Source organism: Tachypleus tridentatus, chromosome 13, assembly GCF_004210375.1.
Source record: "Tachypleus tridentatus isolate NWPU-2018 chromosome 13, ASM421037v1, whole genome shotgun sequence".
Classification (NCBI taxonomy): Eukaryota; Metazoa; Arthropoda; class Merostomata; order Xiphosura; family Limulidae; genus Tachypleus; species Tachypleus tridentatus.
The window spans coordinates 174,071,673-174,091,095 of NC_134837.1; the positions used below are offsets into that span (position 1 = coordinate 174,071,673).

Consider the following 19,423-nt stretch of genomic DNA (forward strand, 5'->3'; position numbering starts at 1 on the left):
CTGTCGTCAAGAGTTGTGATAGCTGTACTGTCTAGTACAGTAACTGATAGTCATGGGCAAGCGTCATCGTTGTGTACAAATAACTAAGTTCAGTAATTATTTACGACTGAGGAGTTTTATTTTTTGTTTCTATATCTTCAAAATGTCAGACTTTTCTGTTTCGTTGTATGCGAATGCAACAGTGATTCTAGAAGAAATATTGTTGGAATATGTACAGGTAGGAATGTTTTCCAAACACACACCCTGACGCATGCTTCAGAATATTTTAAATTTTGTCGTATAATTTTATACGCCCACAAGTTTTAAAGTATTCTCTATAATTTTTAACTTTATGAATCATACCAAATAAAACTTTTGTTGTTGTTGTTTTTGGAGCAAAACCACATTGGGTTTTCTGATTTGCCTACTACAGGGAATCGAACGTTGGCTTCCAGCTTTGTAAGCCCGTACCCTTACTGCCGTCCCATCGGGGATCATAAAAAACACACCCAAAAAACAAGTGATATTACTTGGTACGAAAAATTACTTGTAGAAAGGGATGAAGCTAGCAGGGAGCACTTAGCCTATTACAGTCATCCTTTCGATGAATATATATTGAATGTAGTGCAACTTCCAAAATATCACGACAAAGTTCTGTGTGGAAAATAATTACTTTAGGAGGCTAAAATATCCACTCGTACATCTTGGCTTCGAACTTGAATCTCGGGAGCATTTTCCTCTAATTCGTCTTCTGACAGATCATATAGGCATGTAGTTAAGGCACTCGACTCGTAATCTGAGGGTCGCGGGTTCGAATCTCCATCACACTAAACATGCTCTCCCCACTAAAATTAGTGGGGGCGTTATAATGTGACGGTCAATTCTACTATTCATTGGTAAAAGAGTAGCTCAAGAGTTGGTGATGGGTGATGATGGCTAGCTGCCTTCCCTCTAGTCTTACGTTGCTAATCTAGGGACGGCTAGTGCAGATAGTCCTCGTGTAGTTTTGCGCGAAATTCCAATAAATGCATTCTATTCCAGCTATTACTTTAGAAATGTAAACATTAAAAGTAAAGATCTTAAAACAGGCCTTAGTTGTTTTAAGAAAAAAAAACAACGACAATGAACGTTAATGCTAACAAATACAAATGTAAGGCACCGTAAGTGAGAGAGATTATTTCGTCAGAGCTCAGTAGAAGCTGTATAGCTGATACAGTTATCTTCAGCAAAGTATTAAAAGTGATTATTAAAAATATGGTTGAATTTTTTGTAGGTCAGGAAATTAGTAAGAACTGAGATATTTAATGTCTGTTTAAAACAACAAAACAGAAAAAAAAAAACAAATAATCTTAAGAACACAAAATTATATCAGCTTCGACACAATGTGTATTGGTTACTTGTAAGTGTCCAAAGTATGCTCAAACTAATAAACAAAATCAGTTGCGTTTAAAGACAGAGAAATTGCCTCTGGTGTTTAAGAATAATACATATATTTTAATAATTGTATTTAGTGTTTTCGATGTCACTGGATGTTACGTGACGGGATGAGCAATGGATCGGTGGTTAACCAACAGGACTGTAGAACTAAAGCTCTGTAATTCCAACAGAGTAATAATAAACAGGCTCAGTACCTTGGTGCTGCGGTGGGGTGAAACAGTAACGATCAAAACCACACTATTGGGAGTGACAAAAGCAGACAATAACGTGCCTACGGGTGTCTTCCTTCTTGTTTTTCATTTGAATAATTGGAACGATTTGCTTTTCGCAGAATGTATCAAAAACAAGCAAACATTATTGCACATGGTCCATAAGTTCAGGTCAGAAACCACAAGGCTCATTCGTAGACATATTTAAATTTAAACTGCTGATCAGAGGGAAGACAACTTATCCGCAACACCCATTCCTTTGTACTGTTACTTTTATTTAAAGATTGGAAGTTAATAATACACCTGCAGCTAGAGATGTAGAATATATTAAGCAACATATCACTGGTGATCGATTGGTTGTTGGAGTGATGTTTGATTTAGAGCTACGCTTAACCAGGGGTTAAATTGAGGAGGGTTCGTTCGTAATGGTGTTTCGCTTCTTGAGGATTCAAGACATTGGCGTTCCTGGCCTTTTGGTTTAACCACGCTGTCTTCCACACTACTACCACAGAGTGGGTCACAAAAGAGTCCTACGTCTGTCAAAATACCAATTTAAATGCCGAATTTGATTGTTTAAGTTTTAAGGTAGCATTTTAAGTTGATTGCATCACGTGAATGAAGGAAAAGTTTGTTTGTTTTTTGAATTTCGCGCAAAGCTACACGAGGGTTATCTGCGCTAGCCGTCCCTAATTGTCCAGCATAAGACTAGAAGGAAGGCAGCTAGTCATTACCACCCACCGCCAGCTTTTGGGCTACTCTTTAATCAACAAATACTGGGATTCACCGTAACATTATAGTGCCCCCACGACTGAAAGGGCGAGCATGTTTGGTGCGACAGGGACGCGACCTTCAGATTACTAGTCGAGCATCTTAACCACCTGGCTATGCCGAGCTTGAAGGAAAAGTAATCACATGTGCTCAAGATATGTTTTTGTTAAGAAACATGATTTTAATTTACACTCATGCCTTCGCAAAATAGTTAAAAGATCATAGTCTTTCTTCTTTTCTTCCTTTTAACTTTCAATGCGACTTTCCGGACCTTTTATATTTTTTAATATCAAATTAATAACGATCGCATGTTTGATGGTGAGAAGCGGTATCAATTGAGAATCGTTTCGTATGTTTCCTATCGCCCGTCTGATCTTAATCTTTATTGTTATTCCAAAGAACTTCCTTGGAACCAGTCCTTCCATAACGATATTTTCAAGCCTTACTTTGAGATACACTTAAGAGTCACTTGTACTCGTATTGTTTTTCGTAGAGGCAGCATGCAGTCCAAGTTGCTAAAAGAACAACTCATTGGACCCATGCTTTCTGTGGGAAATTCTGCAGAGTCGCCTGAAGTACCTCACCTTTTGTGTTTACAATGTTGTATTCTAACTTTGAAGACCTTACATTTACAGAAAGTGAGACCGATATTGGAAAAATTTATCGGCTTGCCCCAGAAGTTATACAAACGCCATTGTTGTAAAGAACTGAGACTGGTATAAAATCAGTTGGTCATAAGTAATATATAAATAAAGACGTTTTAAAAATTATTATAGGTAGTAAAGGTTTTTACGCTCATCTATCAAGGCTTTATATTTAAACTTTATGTTTCGAGCTTTCAATGTTTAACACATAACAATGTTTAGTTTGTTTTTGTTGCAAGTTGATTATCATATCGTGTTTTGATTTCACTTGAATTTAACGGGAGTTATAAGGGTTTAGTGTGTTATATTTAAGCCATCAGCATGTTAATAATATTAATTTTATCCACAGAACAAAAATAAACGTTTTACTTTGGTTCCTTAAGCTTGTTTTTTAACTGTATGGAGTACGGAAATTATTACACGAAGAGCGTTTGTTTGCCGTAAAGCATAACCTGAACAATGGGCTATATGGACAGGGATTAAACCTCGAATTTAGTGTTATCAGCCCTCAGACGTAACTTTGATCGATTAGGAAGGAAACGTGAACAATGTTTTCGTTGTTTCGAAAGGTTTGTTGTTAAGCGCAAAACTACACAATAAGCTATATATGTGCTTTGTCCACAGAGAGTATCGAAACCATATTTTTTAGCTTTATAAATCTTCATATTTTTTGAGGGAAAGTTTGAAAGGAGTTTACATACCTACATTTATAATACGATTAAGAACCCTCTTTTCTTTTTCAGTTAATTAATTTGACCTTTTATATTGAAACTAAAATATACGTATTTCAATCACAGATTTGTAAAAGTTTCCACCTTGGAAGAGAAGTTTATTCCGTATTAACAGAATAAAGCCTACATACGTATATACGGGAAACGTGACACTTAAGGCATGATTAGCACGGCTACAGAAGTTGTGTTGACGTGACTTTCTGAGGTTATTTTCTATGTATTACTGTATGAGCGATGTAACTTGGCTTTAATGAATCTAGAATACTTACATGTGTTTTTTCTTAAAGATTCAAGCCTTCAAGCGACGTAATCCATATCTAGGCCATAATATAAATTGCATGATATAAGCCTACTGCGCACTAGGCGCCAGTCGAGTGTTTTAATATCTTTTGTCGCGAGTCAGATGTGCAAAAGCAGTGCGCGTACGCTTTTGGTTAGTCGTCCGTATTTTCATGGTTTTGCCTACACATTGTTCATAAATTATGAACTATATATATATATATATGTTGTAAAACTTTCTATTCTTTAGCCATCTCACACGCATATATTTTACAATTTACAATTCTGTTATATCAATTAAACAACTACATTTCGTGTGGATATACCCTCGTTATTAACACTGCGTATAACCGACTTTTTTGGGGGACCTCTACATGACAGACGTTGTAGATCTATGTGCACGCACTCAAGCTAATTGATGTTACACTTCAAAGTAGTAATAATAAAAAAAAGTGTTTAATGCACCTGATACGCAACCGTATTGACTTTCTTAAATAAATCTACCAAATATTATGTAATGAAAAATATTTTCTCTTTCGTACTGTAAATGATATTCGTACCGACAATCACAAATTGCCTTTCTCCGGTTTGTCTACAGAAAACACAGTGAATCAAGTTCTAGTTTTATAAACGATACAGCGTTTTGTCAATTAGTCATGGGTAGTTGACATGATTAAGTTGATAATTTTTAAATTTTAAATTGGTTTTGAAAGCTAGAGTCTCATAATTAAAGTGTCAGAATTAAACACCGAAGAGACGATGAGGTAACAAGTTCATAATTAAAGTGTCAGAATTAAACACCGAAGAGACGATGCAGTAACAAGTTCATAATTAAAGTGTCAGAATTAAACACCGAAGAGACGATGCAGTAACAAGTTCATAATTAAAGTGTCAGAATTAAACACGGAAGAGACGATGCAGTAACAAGTTCATAATTAAAGTGTCAGAATTAAACACTGAAGAGACGATACAGTAACAAGTTCTTCGAAATGTTAAAATAATTATATTTTTTGTGATTCCCCTACCTCCGTATATTTTTCCACAAAAGGTTAAGAATCAAGGAACATTATTCTTATATCCAGAAGTGTGAGAACCTTTGTGTTATACAGTTCAAACAGACCATTTGTGAACAATAACAAATCTGTAATTTTTAAACTATTTTACTGTAATGCATGTGTCTCCAGGAGATTGAAAATCTTACACTTATGCACACTTCATGCTAGTAGTTACGGTTCAATAGATCTATTCTAAGTTTGAGCTACTGACCATAGGGAAGGCGACACCTGCCGCCTAAACGACTTTATCCAGCGCTGAACTGGATGACGGAATTGACTGCCCATTTTATAACACGTTTATTCACGATTGAAAATGCGGAGCGTGTCCAGAGTGTATGTGTCAAACATTCTAGTGGTAGCTCGATACGTTGACCTCAAGGCCACTTGCTGCCTATGTCTTTATTATAAACAGCAAATAGTCATCTATGCTTTCCCCCCCGTCATTACGACCAATAGGTCATAGAAATATTTTCATGGAAATTATTTTTGTTGTCTTCCATAGATTGTTTGTTTGTTTTTGAATTTTGCACAAAGCTGCACGAGGCCTATCCGGTTGGCGGTGAGTGGTGATGACTAGCTGCCTCCCCTTAGTCTTACACTACTAAATTAGGGACGGCTAGCACAGATAGCCCTCGTGTAGCTTTGCTTGAATTTCAAAAACAAACATGTTACCCTTTTTATACTGTGCTTCCTCGGCATATATAAATATAAAACAAAAAATATGAAATATTATTAATTTCAAAGCAGCTTCATCAAGTCTTTAGAAACTGTTTCGTTTAACTACCAGGCCATATTCTTATTCTCCATAATAACTGCCGTTCTAGTTACATCTGCTCTTTTGAATATTAATATTTTAGATAATTTAAAGGTGTTTCACAACAATAATATCTACAGTGCGCTGTAATAGTCATACCAGGATGTTCAACTATGTTATACCGTTGTTCTATTTCAAACTCCAAGACGTATAATTAAACAACTTAGTGTTTTGATTTGTCCGTTTGTGTTTTCCTATAGCAAAGCCATGTCGGACTGTCTGCTGAGTCCACCGAGGGGAATTGATCCCCTGATTTTAGCGTAGACTTACCGCTGTACCAGCGGAAAATGTATTTTTTACTTGATTTAACCTTTCAACATCCTCACAGTATTTTCGTCTGATTAAAAAAGCAACAACTCACTTTTGAAGCTCATCTTTCGAATGATTTATTTCCTTTATCAAGGATTTATTTGATTGTTTGTTTTTTGAATTTTGCGCAAAGCTACACGAGGATTATCTGCGCTAGTCTTCACTAATTTTGGAGTGTAAGACTAGAGGGAAGGCCCGCTCTTGGGTTACTCTTTTACCAACGAAGAGTGGGATTAGCCGTCACATTATAACGCTGACGAGGCGAGCATGTTTGATGTGACGAGGATTCGAACCCGTGACCCTTAGATTACGAGTCGAACGCCTTAACCCACCTGGCCATACCGGGCCATTATTTATGAAAACCACACAAATGCTAAACGTGTCCCAGCATGCCTGGATCATTTCGTATAAAAAGGTGGATTTCGTGTAGATCTGTCAGTTGCGACATCACACATATTGACTATGGATGTGCTTTGTGTTTCTTTCAAAATAAAAACAGAAACAAACTCATGTTTATTAGCCAGGGTGTAGCGGCTCATTGGATGGATTGGTTTTTGTTTGCTTTTTTAAGTAAAAATGTTTAGCTCATACCTCTGTCTCACCAATTTGAGAACTAAATATAGTTTTGGACTCGGGGAAGTCAACTTTTGATTGATATATTTGACCACACCCAAGGTCTCACAGATTAATTTACTCTAATCCTGTGTAAAATAATTTCAATTTGAGGGTAGACTGGTAGATATCCTGATGAGTAGTAACATTGAATCTGGTATACGTGCGTTCCTTGCTGGGTTCTGCTGGCACACAAAAATTTAGCTGATCCATCGAAGGGTATCGAACCCATGATTTTAGCGTTGTACATCCGTAGAGTTACCGTTATACTAGCGAGGGACAATAACAAAGGACAAAAAACAACTTTCAGTTTAATTGACTGTAATCCTGCCTAAAATAATTTCAATTGGTGCGGCGATTTAGGATTTTCTCTTGTTGCTGTTGTGTTTTTTTATTAAAACTGCTATTTATTAGGATGAAAATGTGTTTCAAACGCAAAAAAGTGGTTCTTTCGTTTAGTAACAAAGTGTATATTTTGAATAAGTTTTTAAAAAAAGACGAATCTGGTGAAAAGTTAGAATAGATAAACTATTAAACATAGTTCAAGATACGAATTTTTAATATTATTTAATTATCTGAACTTTCGATATCTTGGACCACCCTTAGTTCCAATTATGTCCAAATAATCGGCAATCTGCTATATTTTGAAAGGTTTCAGTTACACTTTCGATCAACACGTGAACCGATGTAAAAAATTATTGTGATTACATATATCAAATGTTAATATCAATAAGTTAAGAGCAGTATATGTTGTCAAAGAACTGCCTGAAACAAATGGTTTGTTTGTTATACTTTAAACACTGCTGAACTTCCTAATGGTGTGAAAAAGAGATTTTATGACAAACCTAAACCAGACTGACTTCATCTTTGATAAATATCAGTATTGCCAGTTCGCAGTATTGAATGGAACAGAGATCTGTGCAAAATCTTGATTCAGTGCAGGTAATGGAATTTTTATTTAAAAAAAGAAAAAAGAAATTGCCCGGCATGGCCAGGTGGTTAAGGCACTCGACTCGTAATCTGAGGGTCGAGGGTTCGAATTCCCATCACACCAAACGTGCCCCCTCTCAGCCGTGGGGGCATTATAATGTACAGTCAATCCCACTTTTCGTTGGTAAAAGAGTAGCCCAAGCGTTAGCTGTGGGTGGTGACGATTAGTTGCCTTCCTTCTGGTCTTTGTAAAATTAGGGACGGCTAGCACAGATAGCCCTCGTGTAACTTTGCGCGAAATTCAAAACAAACTAAAACTTTCAAAATTATGTAGAACCCAAATAGTACTTAATTTTGGATAAAACCAAAGTTACTGGTCGTAAAACAATGGAGTGATTACGTTAACTAATTTCAGGCTGGATTTTAAATTAACTGAAGAGACTTTAAAAGGATGACAACATGGAACCATGTGGAAAAAAAGTATAACATATGCCCTTCAAATCATTTTATAAGAACTGTAAGAGAAACTACTCAGCAATATCCGCAAACCGAATATCAAGAATGACCGTCACTTCTATAACTTACCTAAACCTGAAGGTGCGGAACTGTGCATTGAAGGCTCGATTGAACCTTGGACCTTCCGATACTTAGTTTAATACCCTAACAACCAAGATACGCCACACCTACATTAAAAATATTTTGGAAAGATTGTGCTAGAACTTTGTTCAAAATCTAAAAACAATAACATATACTTAAAGTATATGTACCTACTAGAAAGCCCAGCACGACTAGTTGGTTAAGGCACTCGACTGATAATCTAAGGGTCACGGGTTCGAATCCTCGTCACATCAAGAGTAGGTGGTGATGACGAGCTGCCTTCTCTCTAGTTTTACACTGCTAAATTAGGGACGACTAGTGCAGATTGTCCTCGTGTAGCTTTTCGCGAAATCGAAAAACAAACAAACAATTTTACGAATAATATATTTCAAAATTTTATTCGGATAATCGACATTCGACATTCGACTGTAAAAAAATGTATCAAGTAATACCATTTATTGTCACAAAGAGTGACCTTGAATTCTTAATTAAAACGTAAAAAAAGAAAAACGTATACGCTCAATAACAGTATATTTGTAACAACCCTCAGATTCGCAGTAACATCTACCGCTTTAGTTTATGAAGCGGGCCCTAGTAGTTAGCATGCTGCAGCTCGTGTATCGAAATATCGAAAGGTCGAATGGTGATATGACATTATACACTCTCCACATTTTTAGCTGTAACAGCGTTATAAATGTGATAATCAGTAACAAATTTCGATTATTTTGTTGTTGTTAACAATTAAGCACAAAGCTACACAAAGGGCTATCTGTGCTCTGCCCACAACAGGTATCGAAACACGTTTTTTAGTGGTATAACTTGGTGGACATATCACTCTGCTACTGGAAAGCGTTTTTGACTAAGAACAGCCTGTAGGCAACAGTGTTTAGTAACTGGTTGCCAACTTCTGGTCAGCAATTCATAACTAGAAATGACCATGCCTGAGTATTAGGGGTTTCTAACCTGGCTGTTTAACAGAAGGTGCTATTCAGGTTGTAGATACCAGTACCATAACAATCTAGTGTTTGCGAGTAGTCCATTATTATTTGCGAAAAAAAAGGACCTTTGGTTTGTAACTTACGCTAGAAGTTGTAATAATCGTCATTATAAACTTCCAGGTAAGTTTTGTAACAGAGAGAGGCCGGGCATGGTTAGGTGGTTAAAGCATTCGACTCGTCGCGGATTCGAATATCCTCACACCAAACATGCTCGCCCTTTCAGCCGTGGGAGCGTTATAAGGTGAAGGTCAATCCCACTATTCGTCGGTAAAAGAATAGTCTAAGAGCTGGCGGTGGGTGATGATGACTAACTGCCTTCTTAGAGGTCTTACACTGCTAAATTAGGGACGGCTAGCGTAGATAGCCCTCATGAATCTTTAGGGACGGCTAGCGTAGATAGCCCTCATGAATCATTAGGGACGGCTAGCGTAAATAGCCCTCATGAATCATTAGGGACGGCTAGCGTAGATAGCCCTCATGAATCATTAGGGACGGCTAGCGTAGATAGCCCTCATGAATCTTTCCGCGAACTCGTGCAGTGCTTGTCATTATGCAGTCAAATCCTTACACAACTTCATATAAAAAATAAATAAATTTAAAAAATTCATTTTCGTTAAGTTGGTAACAATCACTCACAGAACTATAATTGATCTTTGGGTAGTCAAAACATATAAAGCATGACATGAAAACGTCTTCGATATAATTAACTGTAATTTTACCCTGTTGAAATTTCATAATTAGGTAATGGATATTAGATAAATTCAGATAGTTTGTTAGGATATATACATAACAGAGCACCTAACATTTTAAAAGTTTGTTATTATGACTTGGAAGGTCAAAAGTATATTTTGTGATACAAAAGACTTTCAAATGTTAACTCAGTAAGTGAACATTTATGCTTATATATTTTCAAAGATTCTTTTTATATACAAGGGTGAATTCGTTTTAGAAAGTGTTACAAAAGACAGTCAGTATTTTATTCTGCTGTACGATTAAATACGTTTGTTACGTTATTTATTTACATTGCTCTTGATTTGGTCCGATACTATTTAAAGTTCGAAAGAATAAATGTCGATTAATCCTAGATATGTTTGTTTGCAGATTTATAACCCTAGAAACCAGGTTTCGATAGCCATGGCGGGCAGGACACAGATAGCCCATTGTGCAGCTTTGTGCTTAACTTCAAACAAACAGTTAATAAAATATAAACGGAACAGAAATAAGCATAAAAATACTTTTAACTTTGTACAAAATGTAAAGAATTTCTTGTGGACTTTAGTATTCTATCTTAAGACACATCATCGGGTGAATCTGGAACTTCTGCTCTGTACGTATTAAAATGCATGAATCACAAATAGTCGTTGTTCGATTAATGCAAAACTACACACTGGACTATATGCACTCTGCTGATAGAAGGGAATCGAAACTGAAATTGTAGCATTGTAAGTCTGTAAACTTACTGCTGTCCCACCGGGCGACATTGACACACGTATACTCATTATACTACTTAATATAAAGATGTTGGATTTATTAGATCATAAGGATGCATATAAATACAAGTCTTAAATGAAGTTATTTTGTTTGCCTATTTCCTGAGCTCGACTTGTAATTCGATAGTCGCGGTATTACACCAAATATGCTCGTCCTTTGAGCCATGGGGCATTAAAATGTGACGGTCAATCCTGGTATTCGTTGGTAAAAGAGTAGCCCAAGAGTTGGCAGTGGGTGGTGGTGACTAGCTGCTTTCCCTCTAGTCTTACACTGCTAAATTAGGGACCGCTAACACAGATAGGCCACTCGTAGCTCTGCGCAAAATTCAAAACAAACCAAACAAATTAATCTATTTCCTGAGAAAAAATGACAAATAATTAATCTTAATTGTCATAAGAAATTAGTAATATGTCTATTTGTGTGTGTGCATGTATTTAACTACGTTTTTTACATAGTCCCTCAAGGATTTTCAAAAATTGGAAGAGTGGAAAATGATAGCATTCCAACCACACTGTATCCGTCATATCTAGTGCTGATGACACGTTTTACTCAATCCAGAGCTCATCAGGTCAGCTGGGGCACAACAAACACAGTAGTGGTCGGATCATTATTGTTTAAGTCATTTGTTACAATAACAGTGGTTATGGTAGAAATGCTTTTTTCCAAACTGACAAATCTTGGGTACAATTAATTTTAGTTGTCATACAACATTAGTTTGAAGCCAATTGTTATACAACATTAGTATGAAGCCTATTATAACTTTTGTCAGACTTGAAAAGGCGTCCACACGATATCAAAGTGAGAAATATTTCTGATTTACATTTTTTGTATGTGTTTTGTTGATAATCGACCAGCAGCTAGCGAAAATATTTCAATGGTCTGTTCAGCCTTGGCAGATTTACTTTAATGATGAATCTTCAATCACAGCATTTTAATGAGTTTTCTCATATATGGCCCCGTTGGGCCAGCTGGTTAAGGCGCTTGACTCGTAATTTGAGAGTCACGGATTCAAATTCCAGTCACAACAAACATGCTTACACCTTCAGCTGTGGGGGCGTTATAATGTGACAGTCAATTCACTATTCGTTGGTAAAAGAGTAGCCCAAGAGTTGGCGGTGGGTGATGATGACTAGCTGCTTTCCTTCTAGTCTTACACAGCTAAATTAGGAACGGCTAGCACAGATAGCCCTCGTGTAGTTCCCTCGGAATTCAGAAACAAACATAAAAAACATTCTCATATATGTATTTGCTTACCCATGTTGTACAATGAATAAAATAGAAACTTTCACCTTAAAACGTATTTAGTGTTTTATATTTAGGATAGTGTAGTTCTGAATAATTAAATGCCTCTAGAATTTCTGTCAATTCGTTCTGTCAATTGGATAATTCTCATATTAACTGTTAGAACGTGTTTCACTGTACATCTGTATGTATTTAAGGTATAGTAGGCCGCTCGCTTTTCACTATTTTCACTCCCTGAAGTCACAACCCTGTGGCTCAGCGATTAGTCTGCTGGCTAGAATTCAGGTTTTGATACCTGTTGTGGGAAGATCGCAGATAACCCATTCTGTAGCTTTGCGCCTAAAAAGAAGCAAACCATTAGGTCACCTTCCTGGTGGGTCAGTTAAGGAACTGTTTAAGGAATAATATATCACAGATTGATATTAAGGGCTGTTTCATATACAGAATAACTTGAAAGGATACGTTATGCTACACTATATTAAGAATTATTTGTAGTTAAGGTTAATTTGTGCGGATCATAATACAGGATCCTTTTTAAGGGCTGTGTTATAATACATAATTATGTTCAAGGACTGTATTATATTTAAGGATAGTGTTTAGGATTGTGTTCAAGGACTATATTACACTAAAGGATGTGTTTAGGGTTATGTTCAAGGATGATTTTTTAAAGACTGTTATCAAGAAATGCAATATATTGAAGGATAAAGTAGTCTATTTTAGCAAGTCTTTAAGAACTACTAACGATGTTTAAAGACTATAGGATGTTTTAGGTCAATTTTGAAAAAAACATAATCTATTACAGAATGTTTATGAATTACAGGGGGCTACAAGGTTACTGTTTAAAAGTTATATCACATTTCAAGACGATGCTGGATTCTGCTACTGTGAGATGTACTGCACATTATAAGGTGAGTCGTAGTGACCTCCTCCGTAATCCGTAAGGATATTAAATCTCATTTCGTACGATTTTTGAGATCTACCTCTATACACTGATAACAGGGTATAACTCTTGTAATTTTAGACAGACTCGGTTGTCATGCAACTGAATTATGAACACAAGTTTGTTTTACTTCATGTAGTTTCTTGTTTGTATTGAAAGGTTCATCTTGGACCGTCTATTCCCACCGGCATTTTATTTAATGACATTTCTTGAACTGCTTGTTTTGAATTTCGCGCAAAGCTACACGAGAGCAATCTGCGCTAACTATCTCTAATTTAGCGGTGAAAGACCAGAAGGAAGGAAGTTAGTTATCACCATCCTACCCCCAACTCTTAGGCTACCTTTTTACCAAAGAATAGTGGGATTGACGGTAACGCTTCTACGGCTGAAAGGGCGAGCATGTGCAGTGTGAGAGAGATTCGAACCTGTAACCCTCAAATCACTTGGTCATGTCGAGCCGGCTTATTTGTTAAACCCTATTTCATGTATACTGAAATTTTTAAAAGTTGACGAGTTTAGTTATTGTTTTATATATTCGTTTCAGTGATATCCGAGAAGAATATCGATTCAGCAAATTTAATATAAATCCATTTATACGCTTAGAAATGTTTATTATAATTGTTCGTTAAGACGACTCATTTTCATTGTAGTGGAATAAATGCAGAAAGTATTACGGAATACACGACGCATATCGACCGATTAAGAACAAGTTTTTTTTTGTTATACGGGAAGTATTACAAGATATAGGAAGTATAACGGTTACGGAAACAAAACTGGGATTTTTTAATATTTTTTTTGCTAGACGAGAATTGTAACGAAACATTCGACGCATATCAACTATTAAGTAAAGAACATTATTGTTTTTGTTTTTCGTTATGCGCGAAGTGTTACAAAGCAGAGAAGTTGTAACGACTGCGAAAACATAGCTAGGCGTTTTTAACACAGCATGTATTATGTATTATAACATCTCGGACGAGTCTTCGATTTATTATGTTAAGACAGTAAATATTACGAGTTCAAATAACATGAAATTTGTATTAAATTTATAATATTTGCTGACAAGACTGATACACAGTTTTCTTTCTTAACACAAATATATTTTAATATACAAACAAGAATATAATTTATAATAACGATTATTACAAATAGTTATTAAAATATTAGCTTATATACAAGAGTTTTTTTAAATTTACAAACTACTGAGTTTTCTATGTGGTCTAGAACTGAATATTTCAACGACGATCCAGATCCACGACAAGCAAATTAATTCTGAGTTGGTATTGTTACACTTCACTTAAGCTCGCAATTAGGTTGGCCTCACGGCGCTTTTAAGCTGACATTTTACCGACGATGATATTTGATATCCTCGTATAAATAGTTATATCCGAAGTTAATTCACTGAAGTTAAACGGATTGTAATGTTCGAAAAGTATAAGTGTTTCTGGTCAAACTATAAATGTTCTTGATCAAATTCTGTAATTTACCGATTAGTAAGCATTAATCACAGTTGTAGCTTTCGAAGCTTATAGTATACTAACTGTAACTGACCAACAATATTACATTACTGTGTCTCGGCTAGCTTTAACAATATATTAAATATATAATACATTGTTCAAGAATTACACAATTTCAAAAATCATATCAATATATTTCACAATTAATAGAAATAATCTTATGATAATAAAATTACATAGCACGTGAAAGTACTTAAACACAAATGTTATCTTTCAAGATTACTACAATAAATAATCACACGACTGAGGTGCTCTTCGAAAGCTATGATAGATTTTAAAGGAACAACAGAAATTTTCTGTTGTTCCTTTTTTTCAATTAATTGATATGTATGACAAGTTTTGCAAAACCGATAAATAGTTTGCCTAATTTTTGGCCAAAAGAAATTCTCATAATTTTGTCACATGTCTTGTTGGAGTTCATGAGCTACTTTCAATATTATAGAATGATATTTTTTTAAAACAACGATTTAATGAACTATAGCCCTGTCCACTGAAACTGGTATATTTAATGGTTTCCTTTTTCTCATGAACACACCATTTTTTAAAAAAGTAACCCTTTGGAACTTTATCCAGTTCATTCTTTAGAAGTACATATTTAAATATTGAAGAAAACATGTGGATCCATTTCTTGCTCAGTGATCAATTTACTTCTGGCAAATTGAACTTCACCAGGCGAACCAGATCCCTCACGCTCATCATTGTCCCTCACCAATGAATTGTTAGTAGGACAATTATTGACAAGATCATTGTTGGATCAAAAAAAATGTCAGAGTCAAATCTATAATGTAGTCCTCTGAACACGTGTCTGTCTTCTATTTTTGGCGTAATTTCTCATCCTAAGCTCGAGTCACAGCAGAAGAGGGAAACACATCTGGATTCTCCTCAAAAACATCATTCTTAGTTGAAACAGTGATTGGATCACTAACCGTTTTGGCTTCGGCAACAACTTTTCCTCCACCGCAATCGTTTCCCAACAATAATGATACATCTTTAATTAACAGAGTACGTTTTACTCCAACCACAACTGGTTCTAAAACGAGGTCTGATGATAAACAAACGTCATGAAGAAGAACATTAACAAAGCCGCCCTCAATACCCTGGGAACTAGGAGACTCATCAGTGGTAGAACCTAAATCTAAATGCAATATACCTTCTAACAACAATGACTGAGTCGCCCCAGTATCACATAGAATATGTACGGGTATGGTATTAGCAGTGTCATTTGTTAAAGACACAGAACCAACAGAAACAAAATGTCTAAATTAATCAGACATTTTATCGGCGGTCAAATCAACAACATTAGGTGATCTGGTAAAACTACGTTCATGTGTGGATGCCATCCGCTAGTACAGCGGTACATTTACGGATTTACAATGCTAAAATCAGGGGTTCGATTCTCCTCAGTGGGCTCAGCAGATAGCCCAATGTGACTTTGCTATAAGAAAAACACACACACACTCACTCGTGTGTGGAGACGAACGCACTGGGCGTTGCCTCTTTTTTATTTCTTTTTCAAACTCCAGCAATCGGACATAATATGTCCAGGTTTTTTACAGAAGTGGTAGGCAGGCCTTGTTGAAGTTTTATTCTGACTGTCTGCGGATTCCAAACTAGAGGAGCTGGATTTTTAGAAGAATCTTCAACTTTAGTAGATTGAACAGGTACAGGTTTTTGATGTAATAGCAGGCATTTCTTTTTATGAAAAGTAGTTTTATGTGCTAAAATATAATCATCAGAAAGAGCTGCTTCCTGCAGTGGTTCACCTTTTTTTTTTATCTAGTTAAGTTTTGAGGTCGTCACTTTACAGAGTTTAAATTCTACACTTAGACATAATTTTATCCTAATTTGTTGAAACTGTTATCAATATGAATGGAATTACACCATCGACTGAAATAAACCACTTTTTCTCGTGGGCAAATTCCATATAAGTTTGACTATCTTACTTGTGATAACCTCGAAACGTTTGGACATCATGTGATAATTCTTATATTTTGAGAACAACTGCTTTAACTTTGACATAATCTGAACAATCTTCTAGATAGAGGGAAGCATAAACCTCTTATGCTTTACATGTTAAGACACATGTAATAATAGTGAATACTTTTCGATGGGTCATTCTATGGTTTGGGCAACCTTCTCATTATGTTGGATTATTTATCAACTTTAATTTTCATTGAATGATGGTACTTTAACTTATCGATTTGGTTCAAAGCTGCTATTTTGCCGTGGTCGATCAGAGATCAGTCTAATTTCCATTTATTTCAGCCTAATTTCTTTCTCAGCTTCGATGCGTGCTTGTTCAAGCTTGATTTGTTTGACTTTTAACTGGATTTCTAACTTATCTTTACCGCTCAACTCTGATTGGCTAGTGAAGACACTAGAGTGTTCCTGTAATGCTTCCTCAGACAACAAATCATCATTGACAAATATTTCTATAATACGCTTTTAAGTTCATTTTATCTCTAAGATTTTTAACCTCTTTAATAGTTTTACACTTTCAAACAATTCACTTTTATTATATTTATCTAGTTGTTCGAGGGAGGGTTAATCAAGAAAACCTTGACAATCAGACATGATCAGATCTTGATGAAAAATATAAATTGAATTAAGATTTGAATTTTAATTTAGAGCGAATTTTGTCTCTGATTCGGATCTCGGACACGAGCCCCAAATTTATTATGTTACGTACCTCGGACGAGTCTCCGATTTGTTTTTGTTACGTAGAATACGCATTATGATTTCAAATAACCGGAAATTTGAATTTAGAAGTTAATTATATATCAATATGTATTAAATTTAATGATATTTGCCAACAAGATTGATAAATTTTCTTTCTTAACACAAATATATTTTAATATACAAATAGCAATACCAGTCGTAATGGTTATTACAAATAGGTATTAAAAATATTGGTTTATATACAAGAAATTTACAAACTTACAAACAATACTGAGTCTTCAGTCTGGTCTAGAGCTGAATATCTCATCGATGGTCCTGGTCCACGACGAACAAAGTAATTCCGAGTTGATATTTTTACAACTCGCTTAAGGTGGCTATCTTGGTTAGCCTGACGCCGCTTATGAGCTGATTTTTCACCCACGAAGATATTTAATGTCCTCGTCTGATAACGTCAGAAGTTAATTTGCTGAAGTTAAACGGTTTGTAATGTTCGAAAACTGTAAATGTTCTTGGTCAAATTCCGTAGTTTTCGATAAAAAAGCGTAAATCACAATTATAGCTTACGAGGCTTATAATATACTAACTGTAGCTAACCAACAATACTACATTACAATGTCTCGGCTGTCTTTTATGCCAATTAGGCATTTTCGAACGTTCAACAATATTTGAAGATACACTAATATTTTCGTAAAACGTATATTGCTGATTCTTATTATCGAGAATATTCTACAAATTTAGAGAATAAGCTGAACTGGTAATACATATCCAGCAACATTGTCACATGCTTCAAACCGAAACAAACGCAGATGTTAAAATAAATGTATAACAGTAAATCTATTACACACGAAACACAGGATGCATAACAACTGCAGGAACATTGTTTGACTTTTTGTTTTACAGGGTGTTAAAACACATAAACATGCAATACCCTAAAAATAGCTAGAATTTTTTATTCTAAGAGAGTTTTGAGAAACACAGGACGCAGGATCCTATAAATTGACTATTTTGTGTTTGGTTGTGTGAAAAATCAAGTAAGACGCAAACTGGAATAGAAATCTTGTGTTAACATATAATTTATACGCATGTTCATTTACGAGTATGCGTGCTCCATAATTAACAGATTGAATGAATTTAAGTTTAAAAGGTTTTGATCTTGACTATATTACAAATCAAAGTAGAGGCGTATCGTTTCTTTAATAAAATGAAGCCTGAAGAGGGTCGACGTTTTCTTCTGAAATACAACATCCTGTAAATTAGTACTATTGTCGGAACAACAACATTATAGAAATAATGAGGGGATATTTAACTCATAGGATAAATTATGACTATACCTTTTGAGTCATAGTTTTCCAGAGTTGATCCGTAAAAGTAACAGTAGCTTTGCAATAACATTATAGAAACAATGATGGGATATTCAACTCACAGGGTATATTACGACTTGTATAGTTGTCTAGAGTTGACCCGTAAAAGTAACAATAGCTTTGGATTACTTGAATTATAATATTAAACTATAAACTTTCCATTCGCACACTACCACATCGCAGCTACTTGTACTATATTAGTGAATTATAATGTAATACGCATAAAAGCAGTTCTCAGGTGGGACAGCGCTAAGTCTGCAGAATTACAACTCTGAAACCCAACGTTCGATTGCCTGGGTAGACACAGCAGATATTTTGTTTTAAAACAAGCAAGCTATAAAAGTGGCTCGTTGAACAAATAAGAATTTGTGTTGCTACTGTGACGTGTGGTCTAGACAGGTACTGTCGTCATCACCATTTTAATAATTCACTAAACATAATTTCATAAGTGATTTATGTGTATCTGCGTTTTTGTTCAGGAAATAATAATAATTTAATAAGTTCTGGGTTCCAATGAATGAATGATGTCGTCGGTGTTTGGGTACATAACCTGGAGGGTCAGGTTCTCTATGACCTCTTCCTCCTCCCCGTACTTATATTCTTGGCTGATTGATATTTATGACTGTGAACTGAATTTTATTTGGTCCTTTTCAGGACAATGTCCATGTATTGTGGCTCGTATACAGTTTTTATTCTATTAGCATAATGTCAAGTTTGCTAGTGGCATTTTTTTAAATACATAAATAAATAAACTATATATTTTTTTAAAATTTTTATTTAAAGTTTATATATTTTTTATTTTATTTAAAGTTTTTATATTTTTTATTTATTTTT

The 19,423-nt window shown here is 35.3% G+C and overlaps 1 protein-coding gene across 10 annotated transcripts in view; it reads left to right on the forward strand.

The window, feature by feature from the left end:
• Window positions 1-19,423, forward strand: part of LOC143240822 (uncharacterized) — a 54,148-nt gene that overhangs the window by 8,636 nt on the left and 26,089 nt on the right. The window contains exon 1 of one of the 10 annotated variants that reach the window (XM_076483966.1): window positions 12,916-13,003. The exons of the other annotated variants lie outside the window; for them this stretch is intronic. The gene's annotated coding sequence lies outside the window, so the exon portion shown is untranslated. Of the gene's footprint in view, window positions 1-12,915; window positions 13,004-19,423 lie in introns of those variants that run through there. 10 annotated transcript variants of the gene reach the window in all.